Source organism: Callithrix jacchus, chromosome 11 (genome assembly GCF_049354715.1).
Source record: "Callithrix jacchus isolate 240 chromosome 11, calJac240_pri, whole genome shotgun sequence".
Classification (NCBI taxonomy): domain Eukaryota; kingdom Metazoa; phylum Chordata; class Mammalia; order Primates; family Cebidae; genus Callithrix; species Callithrix jacchus.
Window position 1 is genome coordinate 48,358,683 of NC_133512.1, and position 22,627 is coordinate 48,381,309.

A 22,627-nucleotide genomic window follows, 5' to 3' on the forward strand; every position below is an offset into this window, starting at 1 on the left:
CAGAGACAGGACACAGAAATCTTCCAAACCACTCACCAGGGAATGGGTGAAGTCGTGTTTCAAGATCAAGGCAGTGATTTCCAAGAGAGATACAGAAATTAGTATAGTAGATAAGAGAGCGGAAACACTACATAGTTTATGTGGGTCAAGAATACCGCTTGAGGCAGGTAGTCCAGACAAAGGTAGTAACACAGGAAACCATCTGCTACTAAAGTTCTTCTAGGGCCCTCAATTACACTTATTCTCTTAGAAGAGTTGTTTGCATGTCAGTCTGCCTCTCGCTGGATCATGAGCACTTACTGGACAGGCACCACTTAGCTAAATAACACCCGTTGTGCATATGGTCTTAAATATAGTAACATGGTCCCCTGAATGTTTAACTCAATTGTGCTGAAGCAAAGGTCAGGAAAATTAGCCTTCACAGATGTAAGATAAATATTGCCATTCAAATCACAGCTGTGTACATGACTTTAGTAAAGCATGCTTACTTCTTCTGAAAGAAAGGACAAGAAAAGACTGTTAAGCTGTTACTATAATTATTTCACCAGGAAATTGATAACCCAAAAAAAGCCTGATTTCGACTATGCTGAGAAGTTCTGTGTGTCAAATTAAACAGCTTTTCAGTGAGATCACTACTGCAGGCAAATGTGACTATCAGCATATTTTATTTTTAGGAATTTCAATTCCTTTAAAATGCCAACTTTAGTGAAAAACACTACTATAAGGACTTACTTAGGCTAAAAAATCATCATTCCTTCATATACGCATGTTTAAGGGTCGCAAGTACTCTCTCTCATCTGAAGTCTCTCATGTTTATTATCTTTTTTCAGTAGTAGAATTTTCTCTGCATAAGCTCAAGGTGAAAACACTATAGATGCATCTACCACTGAAGAACTCCACCAAGTGTTGCCAAATCTTTAGAAGACTAAAAAATGAAATAATTAGGGGATCCAATGAATAACGGGATGAATAGCATGAGGCTAAAATACAACCATGACTTCCTATACTGACAGTTTCTCATATTTTCCTTTTGAATAAGAAGCAGCTAGGGTTTATCTGAATATTGTATGCCATGCTAAAATAAACACCATATTCCGAGTACATGTTTCTTCAGTTGTAGAACAAGTGAGGTAGACTGGAATAATATTTTTTGATGACTTAAGACTGATATTCCAAGCTTTAAATTTATCCCACTGACATTAAAATTAAATCTCAATGTAATTATGGTATATGTTTGGTTTTGAAGATGTTGAAATGACCTGGCTCAGGGGAAAAAACCCCTAATATTTTAAAGGATATATAAGCTTTAAAATAGGGAAGAGAATTTAAAATTATTTTTCAAATCTGAAGAAGTATATTTTTACCTGAAAATTATATTTTCCAGTCTCCCAAGCAGTCAATATTATGGTGTTTAAGATTCATCTTATTAGCAAAAACACATTCAATATTGAATAAAACTAGTGAATGTCAATCAAAATAGTGAAGTAAATAAAAGAAGGTCCTTCCTCCTTTCCCTGTTAATCTCACCATAGTGCTCCAAATCCTATTTTCCTCTCTGTCTTCAAGACATTGCTCTGTGAGTCATTCCTCTTCTCTATTGTTAACCTCTTTATTTCTACAGAAAAATTTTCCCATTGCTTATCATTGTGCTCAAACCTCATCAACCCTATGCAAAATAGACTGTCACCATGCCCTTCTATGGTTTATCACATAATGAAGAAAATGAACATTAGTCAAATCATCACACTAATCATTACATAATTAAAATACAGCTAGTTGTGAAATCCACCAAATTATTTTCAGCATAGTTGTTCTTTATTGGTAGCAACAGTAAACTTGACCACCTTCTGCTTTTAAAATGTTCCTCTTCTCTTAATTTCTTTGATAGGTCTTTATGTATCCCTAGCCTATTTTTTTATCACACGTTGTAAAGATGCTTCATTGGTCTTTGTCTATACTTTCACTGACAACGTTTTTCCAGTGGCTGTACTTTTTTCATAAGAGTATTGGACACATTACAGAGTACACACTAACTAACTTACACATCAATTGCTTTAGTTGACTAATTCCATGCACATCGTTCTCTCCATCTCTCTCCCATTCATTTCTTGTCAGTGATATTCATGTCTCATGGCTCTTTGCATCTTTTGATCATTACTGATCAGTTTCTCTGTCTCTGTCTTTGCTGCTTCTTCTTCCATTGTTCTCTTAAGTTTCAAAGATTCTATTTTCCATTTTATATACACGTCACTCTACTCACTCTGTCTAGTTAATTCCTTTTCATTCTATAGCTTTAGCCATAAACCAGTGAATTCCAAATTTTTATATGTAACTCAGGCTATCACTGGAACGATAGAGAGATATTTTTTATTAGGAACTAGACATTATATCACATTTCAAACTTAACCTTACAGTAATTACTTCACTGTGTTGAAATCTTTGGTTTGCCTGACTCCCCCAGTACAGACTGAGTTATTTAAAGGAAGAAATTGTCATGTCTCCATCTCCTCAAAGTCTAGATATTACCTGACTCCTAATAAGGGCTTTATAGCACATAATGATGTAATGAATGATGTAGGTCCATTGACGGCACACTTTTACTTCTGGAATGTGCAGCTGTATTTCACTAAAGTACATTTGGGGAGTTAAGCTGCAAAATTAAATAGATCTACATAGTCAGAAATTAGAGTTTTCTCTCTTTTCTATTAATTATACTTTAAGTTCAGGGGTACATGTGCAGAATGTGTAGGTTTAGTACATAGTTATACATGTGCCATGGTGGGTTACTGCATCCATCACCCCAACATCTACATTAGGTGTTTCTCCTAATGTTATCCCTCCCCAATCCCCCCACCCCTACTATCCCTCCCCTAGCCCCCACCCTCTGACAGGCCCCGGTGTGTGATGTTCCCCTCCCTGTGTCCATGCATTCTCATTGTTCAATATGCATTTATAAGTGAAAACATGCAGTGTTTGGTTTTCTGTTCTTGTGTCAGTTTACCGAGAATGATGGTTTCCAGCCTAATCTATGTCCCTGCAAAGGGCACGAATTTATCCTTTTTATGGCTGCGGAGTATTCCATGGTGTATATGTGCCATATTTTCTTTATATAGTCTATCATTGATAGGCATTTGGGTTTGTTCCAAATCTTTGCTATTTTGAACAGTGCTGCAATAAACATATGTGTACATTATGTATAATAGAATTATTTATAATCCTTTGGGTATATATCCAGTAATGGGATTGCTGGGTCAAATGGTATTTCTACTTCTACATCCTTGAGGAATTTCCACACTGTCTTCCACAATGATTGAACTAATTTACACTCCCACCAACAGAGTAAAAGCATGCCTATTTCTCCGCATCCTCTCCAGCATCTGTTGTTTCCAGACTTTTTAATGATCGCCATGCTAACTGGCATGAGATGTTATCTCAATATGATTTTGATTTGTATTTCTCTAATGACCAGTGATGATGAGCATTTTTTCATATGTTTGTTGGCTGCATAACTGTCTTCTTTTGAAAAGTGTCTGTTCATATCCTTTGCCCACATTTTGATGGGGTTGCTTTTTTTCTTGTAAATCTGCTTTAGTTCTTTGTAGATTCTCAATATTAGCCCTTTGTCTGATGGGTGGATTGCAAAAATTTTTTCTCATTCTATTGGTTGCTGATTTACTCTAATCATTGTTTCATTTGCTGTGCAGAAGCTCTTAAGTTTTTAATTAGATCCCATTTGTCTATTTTGGTTTTTGTTGCCATTGCTTTTGGTGTTTTTGTCATTAATTCCTTGCCTATGCCTATGTTCTGAATGGTACTGCCTATGTTTTCTTCTAGGGTTTTTATGGTATTAGGTCTTATGTTTAAATCTTTAATCCATTTGTGGGATTAATTTTAGTGTAAGGTGTAAGGAAGGGGTCCAGTTTCAGCTTTCTACACATGGCTAGCCAGTTTTCCCAGCACCATTTATTAAACAGGGAATCCTTTGCCCATTGCTTGTTTTTGTCAGTTTTGTCAAAGACCAGATGGTGGTAGATGTGTGGTGTTGTTTCCGGGACCTCTGTTCTGTTCCATTGGTGTACATCTCTGTTTTGGTACCAGTACCATGCTGTTTTGATTACTATAGCCTTGTGGAATTACTTGAAGTCTGGTAGTGTGATACCTCCAGCTTTGTTCTTTTTGCTTAGGACTGTTTTGGCTATGTGTGCTCTTTTTTGGTTTCATATGAAGTTTAAAGTGTTTTTTTTCCAGTTCCGTGAAGAAGGTCGATGGTACCTTGATGGGGATAGCACTGAATCTATAAATTGCTTTGGGCAGTATGGTCATTTTCACAATATTGATTCTTCCTAACCATGAGCATGGGATGCTTTTCCATCTGTTTGTGTCCTCTCTTACTTCCTTGAGCAGTGGTTTGTAGTTCTCCTTGAAGAAGTCTTTTACATCCTTTGTTAGTTGTAATGCTAGATATTTTATTCTCTTTGTATCAATTATGAATGGGAGTTCACTCATGATTCAGCTCTCTGTTTGTTATTGGTGTATAGAATGCTTGTGATTTCTGCACATTGATTTTGTATGCTTAGACTTTGTTGAAATTGCTTATCAGCTTAAGGAGATTTAGGGTGGAGATGATAGGGTCTTCTAAATATACAATCAAATAGAGACAATTTGACTTCCTCCTTTCCTAATTGAATACCCTTTATTTCTTTTTCTTGCCTAATTGCTCTGGCTAGAACTTCCAATAATATATTGAATAGGAGTTTGAGAGAGGGCATTCTGCTCTAGTGCCAGTTTTCAGAGGGAATGCTTCCAGTTTTTGCCCATTCAATATGATATTGGCTCTGGATTTGTCATAAATAGCTTTCATTATTTTGAGTTATGTTCCATTGATACCTAGTTTATTGGGGTTTTTTTAGCATATAGTCCTGCTGAATTTTGTCAAAGGCCTTCTCTGCATCTATTGAGATAATCGTGTGGTTTTTGTCTTTGGTTCTGTGTATGTAATGGATTACGTTTATAGATTTGCATATGTTGAACCAGGCTTGCATCCCTGGAATGAAGCCTACTTGTTCATGAAGGGTAAGCTTTTTGATGTGCTGTTGCATTCAGTTTGCCAATATTTTATTGAAGATTTTTGCAGCTATGTTCATCATGGATATTGGCCTCAAGCTTTGTTTTGTAGTTGTGTCTCTGCCAGGTTAGGTAACAGGATGATGTTGGTTTCAGAAAATGAGTTGGGGATTATTTCCTATTTTATATTGTTTGGAATAATTTCAGAAGGAATGGTACTAGCTCCTCTTTCTATGTCTGGTAGAATTCAGCTGTGAACCCATCTGAACCTTGGCTGTTTTTGGTTGGTAGGCTATTAATTGCTGCCTCAACTGCAGACCTTGTCATTGATCTATTCAGGATTTCAACTTCCTGGTTTAGTCTTGGGAGGGTGCAAGTGTCCTGGAATTTATCCATTTCTTCCAGATTTACTGGTTTATGTGCATTGAGCCGTTTGTAGGATTGCCTGATGGTAGTTTGTATTTCTTTGGAATCAGTAGTGATATCTTCTTTATCATTATTTATTGCATCTATTTGATTCTTCTCTCTTTTTTATTAGTCTGGCTAGCAGTCTATTTTGTTGATCTTTTCAAAAAAACTGCTCCTGGATTTATTGATATTTTTTGAAGGGACTTTTTGTGTCTATATAAGGTTAATACTGTTATGTGTTAATTTGATCCTGCCATTTTGATGCTAGCTGGTTGTTTTACCCATTAGTTAATGCAGTTTCTTCAAAGTGTTGATAGTCTTTACAATTTGGTGTGTTTTTGCAGTGGCTGGTACTGGTTGTTCCTTTTCATGTTTAGTACGTCCTTCAAGAGCTCTTGTAATACAGGCCTGGTGGTGATGAAATCTCTCAGAAGTTGCTTGCCTGTAAAGAATTTTATTTCTCCTTCACTTATGAAGCTTAGTTTGGCTGGATATGAAATTCTGGGTTGAAAATTCTTTTTCTTAAGGATGTTGAATATTGGCTCCCACTCTCCTGGCTTGCAGGATTTCTGCTGAGAGATCCATTGTGAGTCTAATGGGTTTCCCTTTGTGGGTAACTCTACCTTTCTCTCTGGCTGCCCTTGGCATTTTTTTCCTTTATTTCAACCCTGGTGAATCTGATGATTTTGTGCCCTGGGATTGCTCTTCTTGAGGAATATTTTTGTGGTATTCTCTGTATTTCCTGAATTTGAATATTGGCCTGCCTTGCTAGGTTGGGGAAGTTCTGGAAAATATCCTGAAAAGTGTTTTCCAACTTGGTTTCATTCTCCCCATCACTTTCAGGTACACCAATCAAATGCAGATTTGGTCTTTTCATATAATCCTTTATTTCTTGGAGGCTTTGTTCATTTCTTTTCACTCTTCTTTTTTTCTAATCTTGCCTTCTTGGTTTATTTCATTGAATTGATCTTCAATCTCTGATATCCTTTCTTCTACTTGATCAATTTGGTTATTGAAACTTGTATATGCTTCACAAAGTTCTCAAGTGAACTCCTTTATGTCGTTTATGTTCTTCTCTACATTGGTTATTCTAGTTAGCATTTAGCGTAACCTTTTTTTCAAAATTTTTAGCTTCCTTGCATTCAGTTAGAACATGCTACTTTAGCTAGAGAAGTTTGTTTTTACCTACCTTCTGATGCCTGCTTCTGTCAGTTCATCAAACTCATTCTCCTTCCAGTTTTGATCACTTGCTGGTGAGGAGTTGTGAATCCTTGGACAAGAAAAGGCATCTGGTTTTTAGAGATTTCAGGCTTTTTGTGCTGATTTCTTCCCATCTTTGTGGATTTTTCTACCTTTGGTCTTTGAAGTTGGTGTCCTCTGGATGGGGTTTGTGAGTGGATGTCCTTTCTGTTGATCTTGAAACTATTTATTTTTATTTGTTAGTTTTCCTTCTAACAGTCAGAGTCCTCTGCTGCAGGTCTGCTGGAGTTTGCTGGAGGTCCACTCCAGACACTGCTTGCTGAGGAATCACCTGTAGGGTCTGCAGAACAGGAAAGATAGCTGCCTGTTCCTTCCTCTGGTAGCTTCATCCCAGAAGGGTACCTGCCAGATGCCAGCCAGAGCTCTCCTGTATGAGGTATTTCCCAGTCAGGATACACAGGTGTCAGGGAGCTACTTGAGGAGGCAGTCTGTCCCTTATCAGAGCTCAAGCACTGTACTGGGTGATCCCTTGCTTCCTTCAGAGCTGCTGGGCAGGGAAGTTTAAGTCTGCTGAAGATGAATCCACAACCACCCCTTTCCACAAGTGCTGTGCCCCAGGAATGTGGGGGCTTTATTTATAAGTCCCCGATGGCTGCTGCCTTTTTTAAGAGATGTTCTGTCAGGCAAGAAGGGAGTCTAGTGAGAGTCTGCCTTCAGAGGTCTTGCTGAGCTGTCATGGGTTCCACCCAATTGCTGTGTAAACTTCTCAGCATCTTTGTTTTTACAGGTAAGGTTCAACCCACCTACTGGAGCCTCAGCAGTGGCAGGCACCCCTCTCCCCACCAGTTTTAAACATCCCAGGTCAAGCTCAGACTGCTGTGCTGGCTGTGAGAATTTCAAGCCAGTGGATCTCAGGTTGCTGGTCTTCCTGGGGGTGGGAACTGCTGAGCCAGATCACTTGGCTCCCTGGCTTCAGCTCCAGGGAGCTGAAGATTTTTCAGAGGAGTAAATGGTTCTGTCTTGCTAAGCTTCCTGGCACCAGTAGGATATGAGATAAAGGAAAAAAGTGCTGTGGCTAAAACAGCCGCCCATTTTGTGCTGGAAACCTGGGTTGCTGGTGTTGTAGGGACTGGAGGGAATCTCCTGGTTTGAGGGTTGTGAAGACCGTGGGAAAAGCACAATATCTGAGCCAGAGTGCCAGAATGTTGGGAAAAGTCCCTAATGGCTTCCCTTGGCTAAGATAGGGAGTTCTCTGGCCCCTTGCACTTCCCTGGTGAGGTGACACCCCACTCTGCTTCAGCTGGCCCTCGTTGGGCTGCATCTACTATCTAACCAGTCCCAATGAGATGAACCTGGTACCTCAGTTGGAAACATGGAGATCACTTGCCTTCTGGATTGCCCTCACTGGGAACTACAGACCAGAGCTGTTCCTATTTGGCCATCTTGGTGGAAATTCCCCAGGAAGGTATTATTATTATCATTCTTATTTAAATGTAATGGATAAGGATACTGAGACACAAGAGGTTTAATAACTGGCTGAGATGGTTTGGATGTTTGTCCCCTCCAAATCTCATGGTGAAATGTGATCCCAATGTTGGATGTAGGTGATCTCTGGTGGAAAGTGTTTGGTCGTGGAGGCAAATCCCTTGTGGATGGCTTGGTGTCTTCCCACAGTAATGAGTTACCATGAGAGCTGATTGTCAAAAAGAATCATAGACCCCCCACCACCACCCCATTTCTCTTGCTGCATCTCTCACCGTGTGTCACGCTGGCTTCCCTTTTCCTCTGCCATGACTCTAAGCTTCCTGAGGCTCACCAAAGGCTGAACAGATACTGGCACTATCCTTGTACAGCCTGCAGAACTGTGAGCCAGATAAACTTCTTTTCTTTATAAATTACCCAGTCTCGGACATTTCTTTTTCTTTTTAGTCGGAGTTTCACTCTTGTTACCCCGGCTGGAGTGCAATGGCGCGATCTCAGCTCACCGCAACCTCCACCCCCTGGGTTCAGGCAATTCTCCTGCCTCAGCCTCCTGAGTAGCTGGGATTACAGGCACACGCCACCCTGCCCAGCTACTTTTTTGTATTTTTAGTAGAGATGGGGTTTCACCATGTTGACCAGGATTGTCTCATTCTCTTGACCTCGTGATCCACCCGCCTAGGCCTCCCAAAGTCCTGGGATTACAGGCTTGAGCCACCGTGCCTGGCCCGGACATTTCTTTATAACAACGTAAAACTGACATACATATTGGTCAAAAGTCACATCACTTCTAAGTGGTAGAGTGAGGAGTTGAAGTTAGTTATCACTTACTCCTAATGTGGAGAGAGCATATCCTGCCTAAGGACCCTGTTAGGATTTAATGAGGTATTTAGCACCATCGTACTAGTGTGCCTAGTACGTAGCCAGGATTCATAAAGGTTACCCACTGTCAGCTGTTTATATTCATATAGATAAAATAATATCAATCAGTGTTCTCCTTTCCTTACATTTAGCAAAAACCAAACTGTAGTTTCCCCAAAACTTATGAAAAGGAGAAAATTCTTGCTCTTCAGCTTACCAGGCACTAAGAACTGGAAACATTATTCATTTCCTCTACTTATTGCCGAGACTAAAAGTATTTTCATTGCTTTTTTGAGCTTTCCCTATTCCTCTCCCTCAGGATTACAGAGGGCAAAGCTGTAGCCCTCTGTGCTTTCAGTAACCAGCAATAAAAAGTTCTCAAGCAGTAGTAGGAGTTGCAAACCTAACTACCTCACGTGCAATGATCTCACAAAAACCTCATGTACTTATCACTCAGGGACTCCACAGTCTTTAGTAGTCTGTGAATCCAGTGCAAATGACATGAAATATTATAGGTCATTTAACAAATCCCAACATCCAGCAGTGTCCTCATGCAAATGAGGATATTAAATGCATTAAAAGAAGAATTAAATTTTATGAACAAAAAAGGCTTTCTTCTTGTCCAACTACATCGACAGTTCCTGACCTTCAGCAAACCACCCAATCTAAGTCTTAGTTTTCTTATTTGTAAAATGGAGGCCAGAACACTGTTCCTGCTCTTTTTGGGGCCTATGGAGAGTATTATCTACCCTCCTGTATTCTAGTTCCTTCCCTCATATAACTAAATATGCTCAGGAAACTTCCTTAAAACAAACAAAGAAATGATTTAACAAACAAAAAACAACCTTCTCTCACTTCCTTTTCAAGAATCATCTAGTTTCTCTCCAATTCACTGTCGAATTTCTTGAAAGGCCTATAGTTGTTGACTCTATTCCTCATCTATTTTTTACTCTCTCATTTACTCAGCAGCCACTTCACTCTGTCTTCAGTTCTTCTCTTCACAAAATCTGTTGTTATTTAGGTTACTGATTTCTTCCAATTTCAAGTTCAATGGAAATTTTCAGTCAATACAGTCAAACATTCCTTACTCAGTATGTTCTTTTCTTTTGGAAGCCTTCCTTCAAAGAGTTCTGTTTTTTTTTTTTGTTTTTTTTTTTAATTTGAGACAGAGTCCCCTTCTGTTGCTCAGGCTGGAGTGTCATGGTGGGATCTTGACTCACTGCAACCTCCACCTCCCAGCTCAGATAATTCTCCTGCCTCAGCCTCCCAAGTTGCTTGGATTACAGGCATAAGTCACCACACTTGGCTAATTTTTTTGTATTTTTACTAGAGATGGATTGTTGACCAGGCTGAACTCCTGGCCTCATGTGATCCGCCCACCTGGGCTTTCTGAATTAATGGGATTAGGGGTGTGAGCCACCGCACCGGACCCTTTTTCTTGTACTACACACTATGTAGAGATTGCATTATTCACTCCTCTGACATTAATTTTTTGAAATATTTTGTGAAATCTCGTGGTCCCCAGAGTAAAATCCCTTGCACTAACTGGCAACAGCTGCTGATGTCTATTGCTAGGGAAACCTGTGGCCTGGTTTTCACTTTATCTGGCTCTTACAAATGCCCTTACCTGGTGTGGTTCTTACCTGCTCTGGCTAGATAGGGTACTAATACTACCTTGCTATGGGAGCATTCAGTGCCTTCAGACACCCAGCCGGGCACCTTATCTGCAGCCTCATGGCCCTGCAGATACTGTCAAAGGCCTAATTTCTCTTCTTTTCCGTTCTCTGTGGGACTCTTTGACCTAACTGGATAGACCTTTGTGTGAGGTGCAAGCCAGGTCATATCCCAATTATCTTCCATGACCTTCTAAAAGCTTGAAGGAAAACCAGAAGCCCTGTGGAATACTGGCAATCCTCCCTTTCTCAGCTGCTTATGCTCCTGCTTTACATACCACCTGGGTTGCACTGGCATTCCCTCTCAGGAAACTTTTAAATTGTCCTAATACGCAGCTAGGAAAGTGAGAAGCAAACACCCTTGTTCTAAAACTCCTGAAAAAGTACCTGGTTGTTTCCATTGCTAGAATTACAATGCTGTTGACTAAGCAAAAATGAAGGGGAGGACCAACGGGAGAGCTTTCTCCTTCACTTTCTGTCTTTGCCTGCCCAGCTCCCCTCTGGCAATGGGAATGGCTACTTCTACTTTCAGTTTTCTGAGTTTACAATTTGCTCTTCTATTCCCTGGAGCCAGGATGTAAAAAAAAATAGAATGAAATCAATGACGGGAAGAGTATTGAGAACTGTTTCAAAAAGATTATTACTCTTATTACACTCTTAGTGATTTTTCATTTTCCTCAGAACAAACTGCATGATCAGGCCTCCTCCTCCTCCTCCCCTTACCTCAGCTCAGTAATATTTCACCCACATGTGGATTATTAGCTATGTTGACTTTCCTTGATTTTCTTAGAAGTACTTTGAATTCTTCACATAGTTCTTTCTCTTTACCTCAGGTACTCTTCAATCTCCCTCCACCAATAAGATCAATGTAAGGGTACTTGTACTTAATACTTTTTATGACACTCCTTGTCTTGTCCTATATCTTAAAACATCATGTGTCAGCCTCTATAAGGCATAGCTCGGTAAAAAGTTACCATGCCCATCTGGTTAACCATGCTCTGTCTCTTCATTAAACATTCTTCAGTGCTTGTTGATGGATAAAGAACGTTAAATGAGATGGTGAAATTAAATGTGCTTTCTACTCTGTTGAAGCACTAGCTGGGTTAATATGGGCCAGTGTAAAAACCAGCAACAGTGGGCTCTGGCTATGTTCATTTGGCCCAGCAGACTGTAAAACAGAATCTTAAAGGTGCATTGCTAATGCTTTCTGTGACACAAAATGATAACTTATTAGATATTATAAGTATAAATTCACCGAAACTCCAAAAACAATTTAATTTTAATAATTTCTATTGAAGATGTTTGAATTATGACATTATATAATCTCTGGTATATCTTTCTGTGAGATTCTGGAATTTATGTTAAAGATCCCCAAAAGTTTGGAAGTGGCATTCTCTAAAATTAATCATGAGTGGCTGTGGTCATGTTTATTTGCCAAACAGTGGTCAGTGAGATAGTTACATCTAAATATAATCTATTTCAGCAGGCTATGTCATGTCTTAATAAATTCTCTGTCTCATGATGCAGTTTTAGCCACTTGGGATGAGCTTTTATGATCAAACCCTTTTCCCTCTGATCCAAGCTCATTTTTAAAACACATTTTTACTATCTTCTACACATTTATATAGAGATCCTGTGTTTTGCAAATTTGCTTTGTAAATTTGCATTTTGATTTATGCAATGTTAAAACTGGTCAGAGGTGGTTAAAATAGGGAAAGCATCCAACCAGGGGTTAGGGCTCGAGTGAAAATGAGAAATAGCTGGAAGTATCCCGCTAAATAGTTTCCTTATAAATATCCATTGGAAATATACAGAAAGAAAGCAGAAAAAAAAAAAGATTGAGAAGTTTGATGTACCAAATGGCTGTAGAAGTTAACTAAACCAGAATCTTTACCACCTAAAAATGGGGAGTAAAGACATATTAAGAAGGCAATTATCACCTGGAATCCAACTATCAATTGACTGTACATGGAAACTAATGAATTTATAAACTATGAAAGTGAACTATTGTTTCTGCAAGGTGTGAAAATAGTATATTAACTCATTTATTCATTTATCCATTCATTCAAAATTATTAAGAATGTGATATGTGATAGGCACTGGAGTTTCAGTAACAAACCTATGAAAAATTAGTGAGACACAAAGAAACACATGGATAAACAAAACACCAAAAGATTGTGTTAGGTCATAGGAGAAAGAAGTAGATGTTTTGGTAGAGAAAACATACATTCAGCAATTAGATATCTATCCCAGATGGAATGGTCAAGAAACAACTCTCCCAGTGTGTGACATTTCATAGGAGACCTAAAATACAAGAACAATGGGAAGTGGTCCAGGCAGTGGTGAGAGTGGATTCAAAGAATGTAAGGCAAGAAAAACTTGATGTCTTCAAAGAACACAAAGAAAACAGTGACACTGAAGAAAAAGCTGGGGGGTAGGGTGATGGGTAGAAATCCTGACAGAATCTGAATCACGTAGTATCTCACAGACCAGAATGGAGAGTTTCCATTTTATTCTAGCGTGACAAAAAGCATTGAGAAAGTGATGTTATCTGAATGATCTTTCAAAAAGAATTTTTGATGGATAAATTAGAAGAGGAGCTGAAGAAAATATTTAGACTATTTAGAAAACTGTTATAATAAAACAAGCTGAAGATGATTGGAGCTTGGACTAGAGTTTCAAGGGAGGAAAGAACTGAATAAGTAAGTAGGTTGGAAATAGTCCTAGAAAACTTGTTCATTGAGTGAATACGGTTTTCAGATAAAGAGAGGAATTGAAGATGATTCTTTGCTTGAGCAAATGATGATGCCATTATAAAAATGGAAAATAACTCGAGGGGAGAGCTCTAATTCAGGTAGTCTGATTAGTTGGTTGCTTGTTGCTTTTTTTTTTTTTTTTTTTTTTTTTTTCCAGTAGAGAGTTTTTATTAAATCTTTAAAACATCATAAATGGAGTTGAGGAATCATCAGCATTTTGTTTTCAATGCTGGACAACTTTTGGATTTTACTTATTAGTGTGCTAAACTGTTCCTTTTTCAGTGATATAGATTCCATACCAAATTTTTCTGACATTTCTGTTTTTAACTGTTGTGGCTTGCTGAATCAAAGAAGCTGAATTTGATATAAGTTCACTGTCATTTTCTTCAAGAATTAACTCATTTTTCTGGGTTCGAAATAGCAAACAAACAACATCCAGACCCACCTGAATCTTGTGGATGCATTTTTTTATTAAGAAATTTTGAATTCAACAAGAGACCCATTCTCCTGAAAAATGACATTGATGGAAAAGTAAGCATGCACAGATCTCATTTTGTAGTGGAGATTTATTGTAACTCCTTGATCATGCTCTGTGGATGGCCACAGATAATGTGCCCAGTTAGCATTTCTTTATATTTCCCTGTCATTTGTCAAGCTGGAGCCTCTACCTTTTTTATTTTCCTCAAAGTGACAGAGTTCCACATTCATGTAATTAAAGTACCTCCACAGAGTTTCTCAAGACTCCTTCTGAATAACTGTGCCTCCATTCAGAGTGATGTCAACATTTTCTGGAATGCCGGCAGTCTGAACACTGAGTATGATCTTTATTCTTGCAGATGTGGCAAAATGCTTAGATTACCTGTTTTGAACATATTATGCTTGAATTACAGTAAGGGAGACGTCAAGAAGACAGATAAATATGCCTGACCAAAGCTCAGAAGAAGAGAACTGGACAGAAGATACAAATTTGGAAGTCATTAGTGTGTAAGAAATATTAATGGTCATGAGACAAGGTAAGTTCATCTAACTGTCAGCTGTTACAGAGTGGAGTAAATCTCACATGTGTAAAAAAACCAGGAAGTCCTTGGAGGAAACAATGTGAAACTTAAACTATGTTTGCTTAAAGAGATTATTATAGAGGAGCGACTATACAAAATTTGGATTTTGTTTCTGGATTCATTTATGCCTGAAATTCATTCTGTAGCAGAATAGGGAATTAGAGTAATCTGGAGTCCAGGCGTAGACAAAACAACAGCAGGTGCAGCCAGTTCTTGGCAAGTCTGGGCACATTCAGGCCACATCCTTGCTCCTGTGATAAGGAGACAGAAGTTTCCACTTCAATCTCTGATTGGTCATAGGGTATAACCAATTGGAAGCCTCTAAAGACACCTGTTGCCAAGTTCATTGGACTTTATAACAGCCCTGGGACGTTTGCAGTCAGGAGCTTTCTCCCTCTCTGAGTTATCTGGAGTAAGTCTGGCTTCTCTACTTGTTTTTTTTTTTTTTTTTAATATTATTTTTTGTTGCTTATGTCTGTCTTTCCTTGTTTCCTTCTTTTGCTACTTTGTGAGTTTTGTTCAATTTTTTTTTTTTTTGTTTTACATGCTGAATTTGGGAAATTCTACTCAGTAACAATTCTTTTTAGTTATATGAGACCATTTTCATTTTTCAAATAAGCTTCTGTAATTCTATATCTTTTACTGTTTTCAAGAAGGAATTAGCATGCTAGTTATTTTGGTGATTTATGTGAAGATTTCAATGGAACACTTCTAAAACGACAGAGCTGGCTAAAGTTTTGACAAAAGTGTGACTAAAGTAGTGAATGATCGTTTTCATGAAAACTCAGTTTAGGGTGATTAACTTGGAATGTTAGAAACAATGTATATGAACTTCTACACTGCAGTTGAAACAATGTTCAATTAGAAAGTATAGGATACTTATCTATGTAATAGGGTTTATTCTAAAATGTTGGAGGTTTTAAACGTAAAAAGTAAACTTCAAGTAACTATGTGATGCAGATACTTAAAATTCAAATTAAGTGGTCTGGAAACCAGTTTGAAATCAGCTAAACCTGGGTTGTAAGCTGGGCTATCCCAGTAATGTGACTTTGGAGTCTTAATGTCTTTGTTTCTTGTTAAATTTCATAATGCCAAGCGGATAACAAGACATGAGCAAGGGAGGGAAACACTTAGAAAGGGGTGGTTTGGAAAATATCACAGACCAGGGACCACCTGCAACCTGCATTCTACTAGAGGTGAATGGAGAGGAGGGGAAATACCTTTGCAGAAAGCAATGCCAGTTAAGATTCCTGATAATCATTCCCCCTGCGTTTATTCTGTCAGAAGGGAGCTAGCTACATGCCTAACGACAGGCAAAAGGCAAAGAAGAAGGGTCTAAGGGATAATGTAGGTGCTCTTTGTATTTGACACCAGACTGGTGCATGCACACCAATTAAAAGTAAGGGAGGGTCCCACAAGGCTGGGTTGAGAAGTTGGTGCTGAAAGGAAGGGGTGGAAAAACTAGACGAAAATGGAGAGACTTAAGACGGAAGTGAGAACTTCAAGAAAATATCTGACATCATAAAAAGTCAATGCAGAACTCTCAGGGACTGCTGCTGGCCCATTCCCTTTCAACAGCTGGCTCTGACTCCTATTTTCCAAAGTGTGCTGTCGCTTTAAACAAACTCTGCACTCTGCTTTCCTTCAGTTCTCCTTTTTGGGCCAAATCACTTGACATAATTCTTTCTCCAAGTAAGACTAAGAACTAAGGATTCCTACACTTCCTGGTAACAATATAGAATATAAAGAATAGTAGTTTTATTTTTCCACATTGATTTTCCTATGTTACTAAGCATATTAGAAAATTTAAATCTACAATAGTTCATTCGCTGAAAGTTTTAGAATAATTTCTCACTATTCTCTTGTTGGATATTTAGAATATTTTATATTTTAATGTATGCTTTGTTGTTACTCTTAGCCCATCATATTAGGCAGAAATTCCATATTCCCCTAGTCTATTCAACTTGACTCTTCAATTAATGGATAGTGCTTACCATCTTCTCTAATGTCTCCAAGACCTCTTTCCCCTCAGCTCTTTTGCTTGCTTGCTTATGATAAAAAGAAAAAAAAAAGTTTAAAAATAATCAGAAGAGACTGTTCACAGCTGCTACACTCCTTTTTACTCACCTGATTCTATATTGCCTCTATGCTCCGCTTTTCTTCTCTTACTTTGATTGAACAACCTGTGCTCTCATTGAAAGACTTCCCCTCCACTTGTGCACCTGCTGAAACACATCACTCTCGATTTTTCCTTTGTTAGGTATTAATATCCTTTACCTCCTTTGACTGAATTATTCTAATAGTATACGAGCATCTTGCTATTTCTTTTATCTGAAAAAAATTTTTCAATACCACATCCTTTTGCTACCTTCTATTCTCTCCCTCACAGAAAAACTTTCAGGTACTTTATTTATGAGCTGTCTTCAGTTTCTTTTAATTTCCTCTTGAATTTATTTCAATCAGGATTTCACCCCATATGCCACTAAAATGTTCCTCATGGTTATCGATGGTCTGCACATTGTTCTAAGCTGGAAATAAATTCTCCATCCCAATCTTACCTAAATGAGCAGCAGCTCTTGGCTGATGATCTTATTTTTGAAGCATCAAAGATTTCATATGCTTTTGTCTATCTAATTTAACTAGATGCTCTTTATTTTCCTGTTTGAAATGTATCTGCATGACCTCCAAAATCTGGAAAGCCTCAAGCCTGGGGTCTAAACTCTGAACCTTTCCTTCAACATCACACCCTGTGATCTCATCCAGGATTTGTATACCACTTACCTGCCAAAAGCTCCCAAATTTATGTCACTAGCCAAGATCTTTCTGCTGAACTCAAGTCTCAGATGTGCAACTGTGTATTATACCTATTTATTAGGATGTGTTAGGTATCTCAAGACCAAAATCATGATCTCAACATCCAAACATGCTCTTCCCACAGTCTTTCAACTAAGTAAATGGCAGTTGTCTGTCCCATTGCTCAGGTGAAAGTCATTGTTACCTTCTTTCTTTTACACCTTTCCTCTGTCAGCATATTTGTCAGCTCTATTTTCAATATATGCAGCATCTAAATGTTATTACTTCCACTGCTCAACTTGATATAGGCCACCATCATATCTCAGTTGGATTATCGCAATAGCCTTCCAATTCAAATTTGAAAACTATTTTTAAAGGGTCAGATCTAAGGTGGTTTTAGATAAAATAAGCCACAGGATCTTAGTTTAAGAAAAAACTACTTAGTTCTGCCAGTTCTACTTAATTCTGTCAAAACCACTTAATTCTTAATTCTACTTAATTAAGTAGTGGCAACTACTTAATTCTGCCACAATGTAAAAACTGCCGTCAATACTATGCAATTGAATGAGCATGTCTATGTCCCAGTAAGGCTTATTTACCAGAACAGGCAGGCAAGATCCTTGTACTGGGGCTTGCCAGTATCTGCTCTAGTTCATCTCCCTGACTCTTACCTTATTGTTCCTGGTGGATATTCTCAACACGAGCCATTGTGGCCATTTCAGAATAAAAATCATAGCATGTGATGCCTCTAATCAAAATGTCCTGTGCTCCTCAATTCACTCACAATAAAACCCAAAATCCTTAATATGGCATACTGAGTTTCTAAGGAGTATGTTTCCACCATTTTTCTCCCTGTGTTCCAGATACATTGATGTTACTGTTCTTTGAACTTGCCACATGCATAACGGCATCTGTTCTGTGTGGAGAACTCGAAACAGCCCATAAAACTGCAGAGCTCATTCTCCACCTTCCTTCTGTCCTTATCACATGTCAGATTTTCAGTGAGGCCTTTCTTTTCTAAGAAATTGAAATTAATCTCCCAAAATGTTCCATCCTCTTTTCCTGCTTTATTTTTCTGCATAGAAAGTTTTATCACCTGGCTTGCTAAAAAATACACTTTTTAAATCAAATAACAGATGGTCGTGAGGCTACAGAGAAAAAGGAATGCATATATACTGCTGGTGGGAATGTAAGTTAGTTCAGCTTCCATGGAAGTCAATTTGGTGAATTCTCAAAACATTTAAATGTAAATGGACTAAATGCCCCAATCAAAAGACACAGACTGGCAAATTGGATAAAGAGTGAATGGAGCAAAGTTGTTAACAGAGCATGACTTTTTTTTTAATTATACATTATAATATATATAATTTTTTTCAATTATACATTAAGTTTCTACAGCAAAGACTAAGGAAGGCATATGTTTTTCACATGGTCTTTTACACATGAAAAATGGGTTTATAACCCTCTTTTCATGAGAATAACCTAAAGATTTTTACACTTGGATAGGGTGACACTCATAAAAAAAATTAGTTCAGTTTTATTTTTAGGATATGAGAATAAAAGAAACATGAAGGTCTTACTTGAAACAAAAAATTGTAAACCCTCTGCATAAACGATACAAAATAAAAGCAAATGAGATCAAACTGAATCTAAAAACTTCAATAGTGACCAAGATTGGCTTTGATTGCATGCTCTCTTGTTTAACCAGTTCAATATAGAGGGTATAAATATGAATTATCTTTAAATTTGTGTAAAATACCTCAAAATATTCTGGAAAATATATGTAGCTTTATGTCTTAATAAACAAAACAACAGCTCTAAAAATACTTAGCAAGAAGTCACTAAGCAGGTTAGAATTCAAGCATAATATGTGGTTCGTGCCTTCTTAATGAAAGGGAATAAAATAATGATGAAAAATAATGGAACACTTAAAGAACAGTGAGCAGAGAAGTTACAAGGAAGAAAAGAAATGCATAAAAATACAATTTAAGAATAACTTAGAAAAATTGTATTCATGCCAAAGAATTATTTTCATTCTATCCTTGTCTTTCTAACTAACAGGACATAACTCCGTTACACCCAAGCAACATCAATGCTACTTTCATTTGACATATAATCCATACTCACTGGAACTTTGTGAGCACCAAACACAAGGCTCTGTGGCACAATATCTTAAAATATGTGTAGGAAATTATGACTCTTACACAAAGGGCTTCCTAGATTCTTTCAACAAGTATTGATCTCAGTCAGTTTTCAATGTGGTATTTTAAGTGACTGAAATATTTATGTGTACCATTAGAAATTGCTTTCTCACATGGGAATATAACACTGTATGATATGCTATTCTATTTCTCCAGTCTTTTTCAAAAAATTATTGTTGAAATGCAGTTTTTTTCAGTATCAAGATGTAGTGAAGCAAAATTAAGATAAAATTCCTTGAAAAGATACATACTTTCTCAAGCTGTACAAAATTCTAAGACACAATAGAAAGACAGTAATATGTTATAGTTGTATGCAACTCTTAACCAAAGGCTTATAGAATATTTCTAAAACATCACAAGCCCATGTCTATAGATGTGGAAATAAATACACACAGAAATGATAAAGAAGTCAAGAAGCTGAATATAGCAGTAAATGTATCAAAAATGTTTTACTAATCCTTACTATAATCATATAATGATTCACAGCTTTCTCAGTTAGAGTAGAACCTCCTCTCTCTAAACTTCCATAAAAAATTTTGAGAGCTCTGCAACTTCTATCCCACATGTTCTTACATTGTGATTGTGTAGCCTCAGGAAGCTCGTAGTATAATTAAAGACTGACAACTGCTGAGTATAACAACAATGAAAGGGACAAGAAGAGAAAAGTATTGAGGTATGAATAAGCCAAGCTGTAATTGGGTAGAGCAGAAGAGAGAGCAGATGGCTAGAGTTTGTGGACATCTGTTGAGAACTGGATACTTACTAGAAGGTAGTGAATTCTGAATTGGCTTAAAACATCAGCCTAGAAGATTATTCAATTTGGACATGCTTAGAATGACTTAGGGTGGTTTGAGGTCAAGTAAGAATTATTAACTATTATAGCATTTTATACTCTTTGAGACATTTTCATATAAAATATTTTATTCCTTTTAGTATTTCCATTTTCGTTGTCAGAAAATTAAAACGGTTTAGTGACCTGCCCTAGCACAAATTAGGGATGCTAGTGATTGGACTAGCTCAAATACCTTCTTACTTCCAACTGTATCTTTAAAACTTACAGAGCAAATGGTTTACAGTCAAATTGACTTGAATGTAACTGAAGAAATTACTTTGGCATTATGTATATTCTTAGGATGTTGTTAAACTTAGAGTTAAATACTTTTGATTTTTAAATATGTGTAAAAAATATTCCAAATCAATAGGCAAAGAAATCCAATGGATCACCAGTAGAGATAAGCTAATTTCAGATTGTCTCCATGGGGTTTTAATATACAACATGTTGCTTTCCTTGTCACTTTATGTAGGAAATGCAAAATAATCAAATATTAAACAGAACAAATTATTTTGTCCTTGGATTTGGCTCATGACTCATACCTTCTACTATATACTAAAACATGGATGATAAACATAAATGTAAAATCTAAAACTATATAACTTCTTGAAGAAAGTTCTTTGACATTCAGCTAGTCAAAGATTTTTAAACAGAATAAAAACCATGAATAAGAAATATATTAGACTATATCAAAACTAAAATTTATGTCTTGAAAAAATGCTGTTGCAAAATGAAAAGCAAAGCTACAGATTGGGTGGAAATGTGTACAAAATGTATATATGCAAATAGTTTCAGAAAAAGCTCTCAAGAGTCAAAAACTAAAATCAAAATCAAAAACCAACCCAATGAAAAATGGGTAAAAGGTTTAAAAAGACATCCTATCTAACAAGGCATATAGATTGCAAGTAAGCACATGAAAAGATACTCACATCACTGGTCATTAAAACTCAATGATCAATCACAGCATATTTGTTAGAATATGGAAACAAAATTAATACCAACTGTTGACAAGAACTTGAAGCAACCAAAACTTTTATAAATTCCTGGTGAGATTGTACCATAGTAAGATATCTGAAAGGCAGTTTGGCAGGTCTCATGAAGTTAAACATGAACCTACCATATGACTCAGAAATCTCACCCCTATGTATTTATTCAAGAAAAATGAAAACATGTCTAACCAAAAACTTCTATGTGAATGAATCCCTTTAGCAGCTTTGTTCATAATCACCAAAAACTGGAAACAACCAAACTTTCCATCAACTAGTGAACTGATAAATTATGGTACATTCACACAATGGAATATTACTTCACTGTAAAAAGAAACTACGTAAATGGACACACTGTAACCATCATGCTAAGGAAAAAAAAAAGTCCAGCCTGAAACATACACATTGTATGAATCCATTTAAATTAGGTGTCCCCAACCTCCAGGCCACAGTCTGGTGTCTGTTAGGAACTGGACCACACAGCAGGAGATGAATGGCAGGCCAGCAAGCATTACCCCTTGAGCTCTGCCACCTCTCAGATCAGTGGCAGCGTGAGATTCTCTCAGGAGTATGAACCCTATTGTGAACTGCATATGCTAGAGATCTAGGTTGGGCCCTTCTTATGAAAATCTAATGCCTGATGATCTGTGGTGGAACAGTTTCATTCTGAAACCATACCCTCCAATCCCATGCTACAAAGGTTGGGGATTGCTGATTAAAATGACACTCTGGAAGGAGAAACCAAGATGACTGAGTAGAAACAGCTCTGGTCTGTAGCTCGCACTTAGATGAACATAAACAGTGAGTGAATTCTGCATTTCCAACTAAGGTACCCAGACTCTCTCATTGGGACTGGCTAGGCAGTTGCTGCAACTCACATTGATGGTTCACCTAGGAGCTGCACATGGCATAGGGACCTCCCTCCCCTAGCCAAGGGAGATGAAGAGGAATTGTGTTACCTGCCTGAGAAATGCTTTTCCCATGAATTTCTGCAACCCGTGGATCTGGAGATTATCTCGTGAGCCTAAACCATCAGGGGCCTTGGGTCCCAAACACAAAACTGTGCAGACCCACAGCAGCCACTGGGGTTGGTGGCTTCTTGGACAGGCACTGAGCTCTAGGAACTTTTGCATACTGCAGGGGCTCCTGGAACTCCAGTGAGGTAGGAGATCTGTCTAGTCCCAAGGGAAGGGGGCTGAAGTCAGGGAGCCAAGCAGCCTCCCTCAGTGGGTCCCATACAGAAAGAACCCCATGAACTAAGACCAACTAGCTTGAAAACCCAACTGCCCAGCACAGCAGCCTGGAGTCTGCCTAAG

The 22,627-nt window shown here is 37.8% G+C and overlaps 1 long non-coding RNA gene across 1 annotated transcript in view; it reads left to right on the forward strand.

The window, feature by feature from the left end:
• The first annotated feature begins 14,847 nt into the window (after nucleotides 1-14,847).
• LOC144578221 (uncharacterized) overlaps nucleotides 14,848-22,627 on the forward strand; it is a 61,913-nt gene continuing 54,133 nt past the window's right edge. The window contains exon 1 of the long non-coding RNA XR_013523669.1: nucleotides 14,848-14,911. This is a non-coding gene — a long non-coding RNA (uncharacterized LOC144578221). The remainder of the gene's footprint in view (nucleotides 14,912-22,627) is intronic.